The sequence below is a fragment of the Camelus bactrianus genome, chromosome X, assembly GCF_048773025.1.
Source record: "Camelus bactrianus isolate YW-2024 breed Bactrian camel chromosome X, ASM4877302v1, whole genome shotgun sequence".
Lineage (NCBI taxonomy): Eukaryota > Metazoa > Chordata > Mammalia > Artiodactyla > Camelidae > Camelus > Camelus bactrianus.
The window spans coordinates 99,874,518-99,892,699 of NC_133575.1; the positions used below are offsets into that span (position 1 = coordinate 99,874,518).

General features: G+C 44.3%; 1 long non-coding RNA gene and 1 other non-coding gene across 2 annotated transcripts in view; one reads left to right on the forward strand and one right to left on the reverse strand.

Annotated features, from left to right (window-relative positions):
• Positions 1 to 18,182, reverse strand: part of LOC141576227 (uncharacterized) — a 49,725-nt gene that overhangs the window by 20,589 nt on the left and 10,954 nt on the right. The gene's annotated exons all lie outside the window — the stretch shown is intronic.
• LOC123612324 (U6 spliceosomal RNA) lies at positions 9,307 to 9,413 on the forward strand. The gene has a single exon (XR_006719544.1). It is a non-coding gene; the product is annotated as a U6 spliceosomal RNA (small nuclear RNA).

Consider the following 18,182-nt stretch of genomic DNA (forward strand, 5'->3'; position numbering starts at 1 on the left):
TTCATTACAGGTTACTACAAGCCATTGAATATAGTTTCCTGTTCCATACAATAGGACCTTGTTTCTGTATTCTGGTCATAGTAGTTTGTATCTGCAAGGGTCCATTTTAACTCCTCAGATTACATCACTGATGTATTTCAGCTTATCTGGGACCTGCTTTGGTGAGATGGCCCAGCCTGGGCCTCAGTCTGTGGCCAACATTGTCTTAGATAGCCACTTTGATCAGCATAGTAGTCACTATCCTTTAGTGGGCACTTATTATGTGTCAGGGGCTGATATAAACAATTTTGTATCTTGTCTCATTTAACCTGCACAACAGCCCTGGGAAGGAGTTGCTATTGGATTGAACCAACATGAAACTGGCAATATTCAAGCATTCAAATAGCATTTTCATGTGGTTCAACCTAATGTTACCATCCCTTTTTGGGAGCTGAGGACCCCAAAGTTTAAGGAGGTGGAGACCTTCACATAAGTTTGAACACTTAGTGAGGGGCTGAGGCCAGATTTGAATGTCCATCCATCTGACTCCAGAGTCCGGGCTACTTCATTCATATTGCCTAGCTTCCATCGGCTGTGAAATTCCTGCTATAAGCCAGTCCGCAGAGGCCAAGAGGTCGGACAGGGGCAGGCCTGGCTAGGATTTCAAACACTCTTTTGCAGGGGGGATGAGCTGGCTTGGTCTGCGAACGTTAGCCTTTTAGTGGTCATGTTTCCAATTTCTCTTTATTCTCTCCCTCTTCCAGAATCCACCTCCTTCACCACACACACATACACATACACACACACCCAGAAGGGAAGAGCCAAGCAGCTGAGTCACACACCACACTGCAGCAGCCTTGACTTTGTTCACGTAGGCTCAGAGGCTCGAGACTCCTGTCCCAGCCCCGGCGTTGTCCTCAATTGGCACCCAGAGGGGCTGCTGCGTTCTCCCCCACACAGTGGAGATGGCTGGACTGAGTGCTTTTGCCCTGGAGAAAGCCAGAGAAGTTGGCAGACGCTCAAGTCCTAAGTCAGAGGTGAAAAGGCAGGGGCAGCAGTGGGGAAGTCCTACCAGCCAGCTGGGTCTTTGGCCTTGCGGGGAGCCAGCAACAGGTAGTGCCGACCCCACCCCACCAACATCTCCCCTGCCGGTTTACCAAGCCCTGTGAGCTGCCTGCTAGGACAATAGGCCTAGCAGTGTTGGGGGCTGGGAAGGCAGGAGCCATGGTAGAGAACGCACTGGCCTGCCAGGAGGAGCTGGCAGGGACCCCAGTTCAGAGTATGACAGAGCACTGCCTGGACTGGGGTGGGCACGGAAAGGAGGGCCAGGGAATACAGACTTAGGCAGAGTCTTGTATGTCAGGTGGGCTTGAGAGGGCTGGCTGGGGCTAGAGGGAGAGGCTGGAAGCTCAGGCAGTGCCCCCACCTCGTGATGTTCCACCTTGAGATGAGCGTTGGGGTAGGGGCCGGGAGAGGCAGGCTGGCTGAGAAGTAGTCTGGGGCTATAGGCTCTGGGCCACAGGAGGAAAGACAAAACCAGAAGGACTTCCTGCAAGAACCCCAGAAGCCTTTCCTGGCAGAACTAGAAAGAGAAGCTGACAGCCCCCAGGATCTTCCTGAAAGACGACTGAAAAGCTAGTCTTCCTGTTTCCTCTCTCACGAGGAGGTTGCCTAAGATGCTGCAAAGCACCCTGGGCTGCAAGTTAAGAGGCCTGGCTGCCAGCCCATCCCTGCTTTCCAGAGCTTTCCCTTTCTGGGCCTCAGTGTTCCCATCTGTACAGGTGATGAGACAGGGTAGGTAGAGTGGAGTCAGTGCTTTCAGACTTTTCCAGTTTGAAGGGCTTTCTTTAAACAAAATCTGACAGAGCAGCTCAACATGTAAAGCAGATAAAAATAAGGCTGCTCCAAACCCCCTCCCCTCCCCCAGAGTTTCCCCCAGAACCTCCATGGCAGCTGAGCTCCTCTCTTATAGATCACTGGGTTAGATCAGTGGTTGGCAGACTTGAGTGTGCATCAGCATCCCTGGAGGGCTTGTTAAAATACAGCTTGTTGGGCCCCACACTCAAGTTTCTGAGTTAGTACATATGGGATAGGGCCCAGAATTTGCTTGACAAGTTCTCAGATGATGCTGATGTTATCAGTCCAGGAACCACACTTTGAGAACCACTGGGTTATATCTATGTGCCTTTCTATGATTCATGCCCAATCATCCAACATTTACATTAATCCAGCTCAGAGTTTTTAAGATATTCAAGCATGGGAGGGCACCTGGCATTGTGCCTGGCACGGAGTAGACACTCAATCAAAGCTGGTGGCATTGAATTCTAAATGCTTTGCCTATGAGTCTCTTCAGGTGTAAAACCATGCTAGTGACTGGTCAAGGGATTGACCAAGGCATAAGCCTTTCCTCTAATGAGTTTACAGTCTGTTGTGACCCCTCCACCCTCCAGGAAATAACTCCCCCGCTAATTCCACCCATAGAGGTTACTCCATGTTAAGCATTAGCCTTTACAGACATTCTCTTTTTTCTAGGCAAACTCCCTGGGAGTGGCTGGCCATTTGGTCACTGACCCCTCAGTGTTTCTCAGACGCTTTCCCCAGGTGCAGTAAGCATAGCCTCTAACCTGTGAGTTGTTCCAGGGCAAGGACCTCACGTGTATCATTCTTCCAGCATCTCTCATGGCTGCTGGTCCAGTTCTTGGCACAGAATGGGCACTTGATACAAGTTTGCTGAATAGAATAAAGAACGCATGAAGGCCCCAGTTGGACCCAGTCCACGCAGGTCGCCAACCTCCCCATCACGCCTGGCTCAGAGCCTCCAATCCCAGACTCTGGTCAGGGTTGCCCACTTGGGGACTTTGGAAGGGCATGAGGGTGTTTCTACATTCACCTGTGATTGCTGCCCCAAAGTTTTGGCAAAGTGGCTCCAGGAATGTACAGGGACCCCCATGCTCCACATCCTCCTTTTGAGCCTCACCACTTTCTTAAATAAATTGGCACTGACCCTGGTGACAGACTTGATCATTTTCCTTTGCTCTGTGATTGTGTTAAGCGACTGCCAAAGGCCAGTTCCTTAAGAGTCAGCACATTCCTCAGGAGGCAGGGGGAGCCCATCTGCTCCCCCGGCGCTTCCTTTCCTTTATTGTGCTATTTTGGCTTCGATATCCCCTTTGGACAGGAGCATCTTCCAGCCGGTGGGGAAGGGGAAAGGGTGGGGAGGAGCAGCACGGTCTTCCTTCGTTTCTCACTCATCTGCCTGGTTTCTCTGGAACTAAATCAACAATAATCATACTACGTGCGAGGCGCTGCTCTCTGCTCTCCACACGTATTCATGCAGTTAATCCTTACAATAGTGAGGAAAGGTACAAATCTTAGCTCCATTTTCCAGATGGGGAAACTGAGGCACAGAGAGGTGAAGTCACTTGCCCCAGGCCACACAATCTGTACTAGACCGAGTACCAGACCCAGGCAGGTCTGACTCTGGAGGCTGACTTCTTTCCCGTGGGCTCTGCCATCTTACAGGGCTTAGATTCTTGAGGCTCTGATCTGGGCCCAGTGGTACTTGAGGCTATGGCCTCTTTTCCTCTTTTCTGTCTATCAGCAGGACCTAAGGTCACTTGCATTAAAAATGAAATTCTTTGGGGGGAGGGTATAGCTCAGCAGTAGAGTGCACACTTACCCTGCACAAGGTCCTGGGTTCAGTCCCCAGTACCTCCATTAAAATGAATAAACCTAATTACCCTCGCCCACCCCCCAAAAATAACTTAAAAAAACAATTTAAAAAAATGAAATTCTTTGCATAGCCATTATGCCATTGTACACTATGCCATTATGGAAAACAGTATGGAGATGCCTTAAAAAACTGAAAATAGACTTACCCTATGATCCAGCAAACCCACTCCCAGGCATATCCAGAGGGAACTCTAGTTCAAAAAGATACATGCACCCCAATGTTCATAGCAGCACTGTTTACCATAGCCAAGACACGAAAGCAACCTAAATGTCCATCGACAGATAACTGGATAAAGAAGTTGTGGTGTGTATATATATAGTGGACTACTACTCAGCCATAAAAAAGAATGAAATAATGCTTTTTGCAGCAACATGGATGGACCTGGAGATCATCATACTAAGTGAAGTAAGCCAGAAAGAGAAAGAGAAATAACATATGATACCACTTTTATGTGGAAACTAAAAAAAAAAAAGGACACAAACTTATTTATAAAACAGAGACAGAGTCACAGACATAGAAAACAAAATATGGTTACTAGGGGTAGGGAAAGGCGGGGAGGATAAATTGGGAGTTCGGGATTTGTAGATACTAACTACTATATATAAAACAGATAAACAACAAGGTCCAACTGTATAACACAGGAAACTATATTCAGTACCTTGTAATGACCTATAATGAAAAAGAATATGAAAAGGAATATACATATATGTATAACTGAATCACTATGCTATACACCAGAAATTAACACAACATTGTAAACCAAGTATACTTCAAATTAAAAAAAAAAAAAGAAAAACCCTGAAATTATTTACATAGCAAAAGATGTTCCCCATCCCTTGGCAATGACCCACTTGTTTAATGTTTGAACTCCCAGATTCTAAGCCAACAGGAGAATGCAGATTCTAGGGTTAGTTGCAAGGGCTGATGTAATCATGCAAAACAGCTGCCAGGAACTGAGCACTCACTGTGTGCTCTTCTTTTCATGTGGTACATCACTGATGTCTCAAAGGAAACCTAAAGTCGGTTGCAGAGAGGGACAGAGGCTCACAGAGCTCCCAGAGAGCCACAGACCGATTCATTGCTGCAGTAGATGTTAAATAGCTAGGTGGTCCTTGCTGGGTGTCAGGCATTGTCTAAACACTCTCCTGTATTAATTCATTTGATCCTCACAACAACCCCAGGAAGTAGGTACCATGATTACCTCTCTATCCCTATCTCACAGATGAAGCAACTGGGGTATAGAGAGGTCAAGTAACTTGCCCAAGGTCACAAGCCAGGAAGCAGTAGATCTGGGATTTGAAGCGAGAGTGTTGATTTAGACTGTTGGATCGCTGATGTACATTCTTTGCCACTACACTATACTACCTCTTGGCATGGAGGTCATTTCAGGGCCATTGAGGTGCCATGTTACCATAACCCCGTCTATCCCTTCTTTTCCAGGTTGCTCTGCTATTCCAGATGGACTTGATCTTCCCAATAGCTATAACTGGAGGCTCTGGAGTTAGTCTTCGATTCAAATTACAGCTCTGTAACTCACAAGCTGTGCAACTTCTGTTTCTCTCTGTGCCTCAGTTTCCTGATCTGTACAGTGGGGATAATCATGGTTATGACCTCACTGGGTGATTGTGGGCATTTAGGTCACCACCACCTCCTCTTCTCCAGGCCAGCCACAGCATCCTGCAGGGGGAAATGGTGCTTCACGCCCTTGGACTTATCAGTCTCACCTTCCGTGTCTGTCTCTTCCTGTCTCAAATGAAAGGCAGCCTTCAGTTACAGATTCCCTAGGCTTTTCAAAACTTGGTGATTACAATTCCTCCCAGGAGATCAGAGAAACCCATTTCCCTCACATTCTAAGCAGGAATTCTATTGTCATTTGGTAACTCAAACATGTCCAAGGTGGCCCAGCCCATCTCCTTTCCTCCCCACCCTCACTATAGGCAGAGAAAAGGCAGCTTCCCTGAAACATACTCCAGCAGCATCTCATGGCCAGAGTCTCCCAGAGAGATGTTCATAGCAAAGGCACCTATTTCAAATAGTGATTTGGAATCTGAGAACTCCTTACTACGCCAGTGACTATAGAAGTGACCCTTTTCTTCTTGCCTTCTTTACAGAAAGTGTTTAAGTACTGGGCAGGGAATAGAAATCATCCAGTATCTTTCCCCACCTTCCTAAATGTCTTTGTCCTCTAATTCCAGTCTCCTCCAGCTGTCTAGTGTCTTGTGTCTCAAGCTCAGTGGGGTAGAGCATCAGGCTACCTATAAGCAGGCAGTCAGCATTGGAAAAGGAAGGCCTCTTCCCTTAGTTCTTCATCCGCAGGCTGAACCCTATCCCTGACCACTGACTGTCCTTAATCACATTCACAGCCTAAGTATACAATTGCAGAATGAGGTAACTTGAACCTAGAGAGGTAAAGTGGTCAGTAACACACAGAACCAATCCTCCATCCCAGCCATATATTGACCATGAATTTCAGCCCATGTTTTTTAGCCACGAAGGACAAGATTACAAGCATGTGGATGTATCTGTTCAAAGGGATCCCTATTACTAAGGTTCCAACTCAAGAACAGGTGAGTGGACCACGCATCTTTGTCTCTGAGGGGGAACCCACTGTTCCAGTGTTCCCAGAGTGCTGGGGCTGTTAAAAAGTGTTCTTTCCTAGGAAGAGTGATTTCTATGATGAAAGAAATCAATAAATTGCTATTGAATGCAGTCCAACCTCACTTACTCAAACTAATTGGAGGTAGCCCTTCAAATTAGTGAACCAATTTTATTGTAGGTTACTTGTAAAGAAATGAAGCTTTATTGCTTTGAATAATTCACAGTAATTCCAAGTAGGCTAACAAATTGAAGCCTAATCGAGGTCTTGGGAGACTTGCTTTAATGAAATGGAAAGACTTCCCAGCATCAATCATTTGTACGCAAATGGTGCTGCCAAAGGAGTGACAAAGTCTGCTGCCTTAAAGTACGGAGACTCAGTGCATGGAGCCCACTTATTCAGACGACTCTTCCTGCTGAGAGTGGGCAAAGTTAGGCCAGGTAGGGCCCAAGCCATCCCCACTTGGTACTCATGGAACGTCTTCTAATGAAGTTTTACTGTAAAAGGAAACGATTGAAGAGTGACCTTAGAAGTAGCAGGTGCAATCCATCCACTGATGGAATAAAAGATAGTTTTGGAATACTGTCATTTCCTTTCTTTTTTTTTTTTTCCTGAGAAGACATTAGGGGAAAAAAGTTACCAACGCAAGTCAAGTACCTCAGTGCTTTGTCAAAACCCGGAACAAACATTAAGAGGAAAAAAATCTGAAGGTCGAGGAAGGGAAATAAACAAGAAGAGTAAGTAAAGCATGAATCATCCACTACCACCTGATGGATCCTCAAAAATAAAAATAAAACAGTGGAAGGAAATAGAGTCCAGACCACAGTTTGGCATTTTGCTAGCGGACCTGGCACAGACTCTGTGCCCTTTTATTTCACAGAAGGAACTGACCTTTGGCTTCTGACTTGGATTGCCTTTTCCTCAAGGCCTCACAGAGCAGAGTTAGATGATGCTTGCCCGTAGCACCGGTACCCAGCTCTCTCCTGAACAATGGGAGTGGAGACAGGAGAAGTGCATCTTATTTGCATCGATTTAATTACTTACGCCTTATTTCCCAAAGACTTGAGGTGTCTTACAACAGTAAAATTATGATAAAATAGAGACAGAGAGTCAGGACCAGGGTAAATATCAATAGAACTTTTGAAAACTCAAGTGTGAAAATCCCTCAAGGCCATATCATATTGCACTTCAGGGGGCTAAAAAGAGCAGAGTTGGGATTTAACCCAGCTCAATGTAGTGGACCATCTTCTGAAGGAGCACAGGCTTCCCAGAGGGACCTTCTATAACTGATCTTGGGTCAGATAATCTCACTCCTCTGAGCCTCAGTTTCTTCATCTGAATGATAAGCCTAATAAATATCTATTTCATAGAAGATTCCAGGGGGTGATGTCTATAAACCACTGAGCCCCACTGTCTGGTAGAGAATGCATGCTCAATAAATGGAAGCTATGAGAACCAATATGAAGACAGCCTCACATTAGGCAATACAAAACTTTTGCCCATGATGGCTCTCATTTGATTCTCACCCCAGCCAGGACTTGGGCCCAGGATCACAGAGAAGGGAGAGAAGAGAAAGCAGGGAGGCTTTAGGGAAATCTTCCTGCAGGAGATGGTTCTTCGGGAGGGGTGGGACTCATGGAGATGAAAGTGCGGTACAGATGAGGAATGAAACAGCAGTGCAGACGGACAGTAAGAAGACCCTCTCTACTAGCCCAGGGGAACACGTAGGAAATGAGAAGGGCAGGGAGGATAGAGGAGGATTATGGAATTGCTTGACTCTGGCCAGATGGTGAAGGAATTTGGACCCCATTTGACAGGAAATGGGAGTCATTGAAAATTTTTGAGCAGGTTGAGCAGGGGAAGGATGTGACATGTTGAAAGGGATGTTTTCATGGGACCCAAGGGAGAGAGAGATGGCAAGAACTCAAGCTGAGGCAGTTGGGATGGAGAAGACAGGCAATGCCCTATTCCAGTTGGGGGAGCTTGAGAGGGAATGACATGCAATCGACATGCCTGCCATCTGGACTCAAAATTCCATGAGGGCAGGGACCGTGCTCATCATGGCACCCCAGGATCTAGCATAGCATTTGGCACATAGTCTGTGCTTAGCAAGTGTTGAATGAATAAATGAATGAATGCGTTCCTGCATACCTCCATGCAAATACTTAATAAGCATGAGAATGGTTGTTTGGCCAACAATAAGCAATAGTAGAAAGAAAACAAAATAGGTGACTGTCTTAAAAAATCCCATTGCTTTAACCAGATTCCTTTCACTGTCCCTGGACCTACCCTGACAGTCTGACTTAGGAAAGTGTCCCAGGAGAGAGTCAGAGCAGGCTGAGAAAGAAGCCATATAAAGCAGAACATGTATAGACATTAATACTCTGTAGGAATCACACCAAATACACATTCCCCAGACAGTTCATGCAATACGGGAACACCACAAAGCAAGTAAATTACAGATGAGAGGAGATTTTTTTTTTTAATGAGGATATTTACCTTACAAAAGAATTAACTGAAAACTCTCTTAAAGTAGCAAACTGCCTTGTTATTATACTTAAGACCAGGATTTGACTTACTAAATTTGGATTTCCATCCAAGACAATGTAGAATAATAATAGAAAGCCCTGACTGGGGAGGCTGGAGACCTAACCTTGGTCTAGGCGAGTAGTAGAATGAGGTGGTTAATAGCACAGGCCTGAGAATCAGGCTGCCTGGGTTTACATCCTGGCTGCACCTTGGGCAAATGGCTTAGCCTTTCTGAGCTTCAGTTTCCTGATCTGTAAAATGTGATAATAAAACATCTGATTCTGCCTCCTAAGGTTATTGTGAGGGTTAAGTGAGGTGATGTATGTAGGTGTTCAGCAGTACCTGTAGGGTCTCAGTGAGTGCTGACTTCTACTTTGAATCTTGACTCTATAACCTTAGACAAATCATTTCCCCTCTCTGGGTTTTGGTTTCATGGTAAGCCTGAGGCTTCTTTCATCTGTACTTTAGGGTGCTCGCTTTGGCAGCACATATACTAAAATTGGAATGATACAGAGAAGATTAGCATGGCCTCTGAGCAAGGATGACACACAAATTCATAAAGTGTTCCATATATTTAAACAATAAAATCCTACAGTATGGCACAAGGAACTATGCTCAATACCTTGTAATAACCTAGTAATGAAAAAGAATGTGTGTGTATGTATAGATATAGATATGACTGAATCACTATGCTGTACAGCAGAAAATAACACACCGTTATAAATCAACAATACTCCAATTAGAAAAAAAAGAAACACAATGTACCTTAGGAATATGGTCCCTATCTATACTACAAATTCATCATTGAACACACATAAAGGTTTTTCCACCCTCTAGGAAACTGGAAACTCCCAGTTGATAACTCTGCCCTTAGAAGGACCATGGGAACGCCAAGAAAAGTGAGAAGGCCCAAATACACACAAGACTAGGATAGATGCATTTTCCTTAATATACTTTGCAAACATCCCAACTCACTCACTCAGTTTCCACCCCTAAAGTCTAGCCCCTTTGGCCCCTCACAAGCGGCCCTACTTCCTTAATTGTCTTCATCCCAAACCCTAAGGGAGGGGGTCCCAAGGGCGCTTCTCTTCTCTGAACAGCTTCCCCAGCCCACCTGCATTTGGAATTAGGACCCTGAGTTCTTCCTTTAGGTTTCTCTTCCCCACCCCCATTCCAACCCAGGGAACTGCAATAGAACCAACCTCTGCTGCCCTCTGCTGTCTGGCTCCAGACATGCTGGCTCCAGTTGGGCGAGTGAAGTCAGTTCCTCCAGCCCTGAGCTGCCACCCCGACCTCAGGAATACAATGCTGATGTCTTCTGCAACACTTGCACTCAACCCTAATCAACACAAATGCACACACATAGTCTTTCCTGTTCAGATCTGATGACATTCCTAAGCCACAGCTAGTGTGGTCCATGAGTTTGGAGCTATTGTCTTCAGCAAAGAAGGCAGGCTGCTAGAGCCAGCCATGTTCCCATCTAAGCCTCCTTCTTGAACATTCCACAATCATTTACTGAGCATGAGCATTTGCTGGGTGCAGGGCACTACATTAAATGTTGTACATGTGTTATCTTAATGACCCTTGGCAACAACTTTGCAAGTAGATAAAACTATTATTATGCTCCATTTTATAGATGGAGAAACTGAGACTCAGAGAAGTAAATGTCTTGCATAAGGTCACAGAGCCAGAAAGTGGCAGAGACGTGACAATTGCCACAAACCCTAACTGGTTTGTCTGCCTCTACTCTGTTCCCTCCAAACTAACCTCCACACCATGGCTAGCGTTTTGAGAACCCAGAGTTTGGAACTGCTCTAGCAGGTTGCCTTCTTCACTGAAAGAAACAGCTCCAAAGTCATGGACCACAGCAGCTGTGGCTTGAGTATGTCAGGTCTGAATACAGAAGACTGTATGTGCATTTGTGTTGATTAGAGGAGAGTGCAGATGTTGTAGGAGACAACCACAATGATCTGTAGATATATTTAGGAGGTGGATTTGACCAAATATAGTGACTGATTGAATATGAGGGCAGCAGAGAGGGAGGCTCTGAAATGACTGTCAGAATTCTGGGTTAGGCAACTGGGAGGCTAGGGTTGCCAATCATGGAGATAAGAACATGGGAGATCATTGAATGAAGAAGATATTTGGGTCTAAGAGAAATGAAGAGATCCATTTTGGAAGGTGAGTGTGAAATATCCAGCTGGAGATGGTCAGTGGGCAATTGGTTTTATGAATCTCGAGCTCAGGAAAGAGGTCTGGACTGTCATCAACTTGTATATGGGTGAGATTTTCCAGGGAGAGTGAGATGTAAGAGAAAAGAGGGCTGAGACCAGAGCATCAGTATTTAAGGAGAAGAATACAAAGGAGTGTAGGTAGAGGACTAAGAAGCAACCATGGAAAACCAGGAAAAATTTGGCAGCAAAGTCAAAGATAGGGAAAGTTTCAAGGAGGGAACAGTTCTACTAGATCAACTACCACAGAGAGCTCAGCACCCTTAAAATGGTCCTTTAAATTTTGTCATTAGAAGGTTGTCCTGATTATCTATTGCTATGTTAAAAAAAAAGCCACTCTAAAACTTAGTGGCTTAAAACAGCAAAAGTCATTGTATTATCCTATTATCTCTTATAGTTTCCTTGGGTTAGGAATTTGGTGGGTTGAGCAGTCTGGCTCAGGGTCTCATACAGTTGCAATGAGGGAGTGGCTGGAGCAGCTGGGGGTGAGCTGAGTATCTTTCTCCATATGGTCTCAGGGCCTCTCTAAACCACCTCTCTGCGTGGGCTGCCTTAAGCCTCCTCACAACCTGGGGGTCTCAGGATAAGTGGACAGCTTCCATGGCAGCTGAAGTCTTCAAAAGTGAGGATCTCATATTTCTATATGCCAGCAGCAAACAATCCAAAAAGAACTTCAAAACACAATTCCAATAGCATGCAAAAGAATAAAATCCCTATCAATAAATATAACCAACAAAAGACTTGTATATTGGAAAGTATAAAACATTGCTTACATAAATTAAAGAAGACCTAAATAAATGGAAAGAGAGTTGGTGTTCATGGATAAGAAGACTTAATATGGTTAGGATGGCAATCCTGCCCAAAGTAATGTAAAGACTCAATACAGTCCCTGTCAACATTCCAATGGTCTTTTTTGCTGAACTGGAAAAACTGAGCATTAAATTCATGTTGGATTATAAGGGGCCTCAATAGCCAAACAATCTTGAAAAAGAAGAAGAAAGTTGAAGGACTCAGACTTCCAAGTTTAAAAACTTACTATGAAGCTAGAGTCACCAAAACAGTGGGATACTGGCATAAGGACATACGTATAAGCCAATGGAATTGAATTGAGAGTCCAGAAATAAACCATTGTATCTAAGGATAATAGATTTTCAGTAAGAGTGCAAAGGCCATTATATAAAAGTTAACTCAAGAAATGAATCAATGACCTAAATATAAGAAAAACAATTATAAAACCCTTAGAAGAAATCATGGAGGTAATTCTTCATGACCTTAGATTTGGCAATGGATTCTTAGCTATGACACCAAAAGCACAAACAACAAAAGAATAAATAGGTAAATTGGATTTCATCAAAGTTTAAAACTTTTGTTCATCAAAGGGCATTATCAAGAAAGTGAAAAGATAACCTACAGAATGGAAGCAAATACTTGCAAACCATGTATCTGATAAGGGCCTAATGTTCAGAATATTTAAAGAACTCTCACAATTCAACAACAAAAAAACAAACCAATTCTGAAATGGGCAAGGGACTTGAATAGACATTTCTGCAAAGAAGACATACAAATGGCCAATAGGCACATGAAAAGATGTTCAACATTATTGTCATTAGGAAAATCCAAATCAAAACTTTGAGATACCACTTCATATCCATTAGGATAGCTACAATTTTTAAAAATGGAAAATAACAAGTGTTGGCAAGGCTGTGAAGAAATTGAAACCCTCATACATTGCTGGTAGGAATATAAAGTGGTATGGAACACAGTTTGGTGATTCCTCAGAAAGTTAAACATAAAATTACCATATGGCCCAGCAATTCCACTCCTTGGTATATACCCCAAAGAACTGAAAACAGGTGGTGAAACAAAAACTTCTGTTTGGATGTTCATAGCAACACTCTTCACAATGGTCAAATGGTGGAAACAGCTCAAATTTCTATCGATGGATGAATGGATGTTGTATCCATGCAATGAAATATTATTCAGCCATAAAACGAATGAAGTATAGATACAAGCTACAACTTGGATGAACCCTGAAACTATGTTAAATGAAAGAAACCAGACACAAAAGGTCATATAGTGTATGATTCCATTTGTATGAAATTTCCAGAATAAGTAAATCTACAGAGACAGAAAGTGGATTAGTGGTTGCCAAGTTTGGGAAGAAGAGAGGGAGGGATGGGGTGCGGGTGTGGGGTTTCATTTTGGAGTGATGGAAATGTTTTGAACTAGATAAAGGTGATGGTTGCACAATATTGCAAATGTACTAAATTCCACTGAATCATTCACTTTAAAATGGTGAATTTTATGTTATGTGAATTTCACCTCAACCCCCCTCCAAGAAAAGAAAAAGAATATTCTAGCAAACAAGGTAGGAACTGTATTGCCTTTTCTGATCTCTTCTCAGAAACCACATGGTGTCACTTTCACCGTATGCTTGCTATTGGCCAAAATAATCACAAAAAGCTGCCCAGGTTCAAAGTCCCCCAGTCTCGGTGGGAGAACACGCAAAACTCATTGCTGACTCAAAGAAGAGCAGCTGTAGTGGAGTGGTAGGGGCCAAAATCAGGCCACAGTGGATGAAGATGAGGATGGAAAACTTGACCAAAGTGCCTAAAATACCTGAATCAATGAAAAGATGTGGTATGTTTCAGAATTAAAAGATTGTCTTATAAAGATAGAATTCTCCCCAGATTAACGAGTCCATTTAATGCAGTCTCAACTCGAATCATGACATAGATCTTTATAGGACTTGAGGAGCTGATCTTGAGATCATCTAGAGCAGAAAATATGCAATTATGACAAAGAAGTATTTGAAAAGAGGTGGTGGAGGGGAGAAGGCTTGCACTACCAGCTCTCAAAATACAACACAGACTATAGTAATGAAAAGAGTGTGATGCTGGCACAGTAACAAACAGATCAATGGAACAAAACAGAATGTCTAGTACAGTAGTACAGCCCCATGTATATGTGAAAATATAATACACACTAAATAAGGCATTGCACATCAATGAGGAAAGCTATGCTGGTCAATTGAGACAATTCTCAAATTGAGGGAAGAAAGCCACAATACTGTCGGATTTGTACTTCTTATATCCAAACATAAATTCCAGATGGAATCATGAGCTATAAACACACATGCACTCACACAAAATAATCTAAAACTCTCTATAAGAAAATATGGGATAGTATTTCCTTTTCAAGTAAGTCACAAATCCTAGAAATTATAAAATTGTACCTTGATAGATTTTTTTGATTACTTAAAAAAATTTAAGTCTCTAAAACTAAAAACAAAGCTGAAAGGGAGAAAATATTTGTGGTACATAAATATATGCCATATGTCAAACTGATAATGGAGGAATATGCAAAATATATAAAGATCTCTTCTTTAAAATCAAGAAGAAAAAGACAAACAATCCCATAGGAAAATGGGCCAAGGAAAGGAACAGGTACTCACTAAAGGGGAAGGGGGAGAGAGGGATAAATTAGGTGTCTGGGATTAACAGATACACAGTGCTATATATAAAATAAACAACAAGGACCTACTGTATAGCACAGGGAACTATATTCAATACCCTGTAATAAACTATAATGAAAAAGAATCTGAAAAGAATATATATATATATATATATATATATATATATATATATGTAACTGAATCACTTTATGCCTGAAACTAACACAACATTATAAATCAACTATATTTCAATAAAATTTTTTTAAAGGAATAGGTATTCAGAAATGGAAAAAATAAAAGGCAAATGAAAGATATAAAACATATCCAATCTTTACTAGCAATCAGATAAGCACAAATAAAAGAACGGGAGGCCAATTTTCACCCATCAAGTTGACAAAATTTTAAAACATTGATTAGATCCAGTGTTGATGAGGTTGTGGAAACAGTGAATTTCATACCCTGTTTGTAGGAGTGTGAACTGGTACAGATTTTCTTGGAGGGCAATTCAGCAGAATCTACTAAAGTGAAAAATGTACACTCTTCTATTTTTGCAAATGGGAATAGGACTAACCGAGGGCAAGTGAAAGGATTGCCAGGCAGCATCAAGAGGCCCGCCGAGGTTGGACACCATGCATCTGGAGTGGCCCCAACCCACAGAGTTGTGACATTTTCTCCTATGGTGAAGACAGATGATTCAAATGCCCTGGGGTTCACTTAGTCATTCAACAAATATTTCCGAGTGCCAGGCAGTGTTCTGGGCTCTGGGATACAGCAGTAAACAAAGTAAACAAGGTCCCTGCTCTCATGGAGCTTGCATACTAGTGAGAGAGATGGACAAAAATAAGCAAATATATAATATAACATCAGGTAAATACTCTGAAGATAAATAAAGCAGAATAAGGGGATAAAGAATGACAGAGATGCTATTTAAATAATGAAATTAGGGAAGGCCTCTCTGCAGAGGTGACATTTGAACAAAAGTCTGAATAAAGTGGAGTAAGCCTTGTTCATATCTGGAAAAAGAGCATTCCTAGTAGTGGGAACAGAGTGTGCAAAGGCCCTGGGCTGGAAGCACCATTTACTTGAAGATGGAGATTGGCAAGATGGAGGTACTGGAAGGACAAAGGGACAGGAGAGTTAAATGTGCTAGTAAAAGGGAGGTTGGAGTGATGGTTTATGCCATTTGAATCAAACAGAGAGGGAAGAGAGATCAGGGGATGCCAATAAATGGAGAGGAAGAGCATAGGGTAAGTGACAGGATATTTGGATGAGGTAAAAAAACAGGTGTAATAGGAATGAGGGAGGGAGGACTATTGCCAGAAGGATAAGAGGTTTGAGGTTACATCCTCAAGATCTTGGGACATCCCCAGGGTGTTTTTCACAATGCTCAGAGAGCCCTTGGATCTCTGACTTTCCTGCTGCCACAGGCTGCTCCAGGCCATGGTGCCACCTGCCCGTGCTCCCTCGGGCTGCCTTTGGTCATCGCCACCAAAATGCTCCTGGACCCGCCCCATGACCACTGCCAGTGGTGCCATTTCTGCGCCTCTCCTGCCAGCATTCACCCTGCTGTCACTTCCCAAGGCAGCCAAGATGTCCTGTGCGGCTCAGGCCCACTGGCTCTCACCTCGCTCTCAGGCCGTCCACGGCTTCCACTCTTCCAGAGGGTCCCACAGGAGGACTGCTTGTGGCCCTGGTGCTAGAGCTCCTGATGTGCTAGTCATTAACATGCATTTTCTCAGTCACAACATGAAATGGGCTGTAATCCTGATGGGAACAGTGACTCACGACTTCTATTGTCACCAAGCGGGAGAAAATGCAAGTTGGGCAGGCACATTCTGAGGGAAGTTAGGTGGTCATGGGTGCCCAGAGTGGGCAGACCTAGGTCAGAAGGCAGGGTGGCAAGCCTAAGGTGGGATCGGGGTGCCAAAAAAGAGGCGTGGACAAGGGGGACCCTGAAGAACAACTTCTCCAGTTTCAGAATTTGGCTTTTTGGCTGGCCTTGCAGAAATGGGCTGCCTGTGCAAGGCTCCAGTGAGCTCTGGTTCTTCCAAACGACTTTGATACAAGAACTCTTGGCCATTCACCCTCCCTGAGGCCATTCACTGAATCACTCCTTCCCATGTCAGGTGTGTTGCCAACCTGGGTTCAAGTCCCCCAAACTGATGAGTAAAGACGTTGGTTTCGAGATAAGGGAGCAGTTGGGCATTAAGGGAGGTGAGATCATTATCACCACCAGGACAGGGACCCTGGGGACAGAACCAGAGGGCTGAGTCCTGTGTACAGCCTTGGTCGTCTCTGAGACCATCCCCGGGCAGAGTCCAGCAGATGGGGGAGGGATGTCTGCTCAGGTTATTTTTTCCAGGGTTGACACTTCAGCCTAGCTGATCTTTGCTAAAACATTAACTGCCATTTCAGCAGTGTTGAATGCCAGGGGCAGAATGAACCAGGTACCGATGAGAATGGTTTGCGTTCTAGTTATATATTTGACAAACACTTATACAGCATTTACTCCTGATGGCCAACACATTCTGAGAGCGTCACAAACATTAATCCATTTGATCCCTATCCCACCCCTAAGAAGTCAATACACTTTCTGACCCAATTCCCAGCCGAGGCAACTGTGGGCTCAGACAAGTAACATTTGCCCAAGAACACGCAGCTGGCAGGGGACAAAGCTGGGACTGAAGCCCTGGCAGTCTGGCTCCTAGGTCACTGGTCAAGGCAGGGCTGTCTGTCCTCGAAGGCTGCCTTTGGGGTCCCTTCCCTGTGTGATCCCATCGAGTCTACCTGCTTGCCATTTGGGGTGGCTAATACAGTGCCCGGGGCAGGGAATGCCCTTTGAGGGGGCATTTCCCCGGTCCTGTGGCCTCTGGGGATCACTTCACTCCCAGCTGTGGAATGGGGCGGGCGGTAGGGAAACAAGGAACAGACTGCGGGAGGCTCAGCGGTCCTAGAACCACACAGGGTCTCCCAGGCCTTGTCCCCGGTCTGTCCTCTGAGGCTGAGGCTTATTCCTGAAGGTCAAGTTCCCTGAACCTCCTCACTCATTTAGACTCCTTTCCTTCAGAGAGTCCCACAAAGGCCCCCTTTCCCTCTTCGAAATGATTTATTTTATATTTGGATGGATAATTTGAAAGCTGCCTTAAACTTATAGATATGAGCAGAGTATAAATACATTAAAAATAAGATCAAAAGGAATGGGAAGTTTGCCTCTGGGGCCCTCCAGGCTAGATTGAGCCTGGGTCTGTCCACTGGGTCTGTTTGTCTCTTGAAGTATCCCTTTCCAGTGAAGGGGTCTAGAAAGCATTTACCAGGAGCTGCTTTGGTGCTGGTGCCTCAAGCTGCCCTCTGCTGCTGTTGATGGAGACAGGGATGGCCTCAGTTTCCCCACTTCCCCTGTCAGGAGCCATGCTGGTCGAGAGTCACCAACACCGAGGGGGAACAAAGACCTGTTCTAGAAGCTATGGCAGAAAGGGCATGTCCAGTTAACCAGATTTGTCTTCTGAGAGCCCCCAAACTCCCCTCCCCTTTCTGGGTCTTCTTCCCTCTTCCGTGTCATCCCCTGGTCCCTCCAAGTAGGCCTTTGGGCCTTTGTTCCTTCAGGTGTGAATGGCACGAACAGTGGAATGAAACATCACCGTCCCCACCATCCCCGGAGAA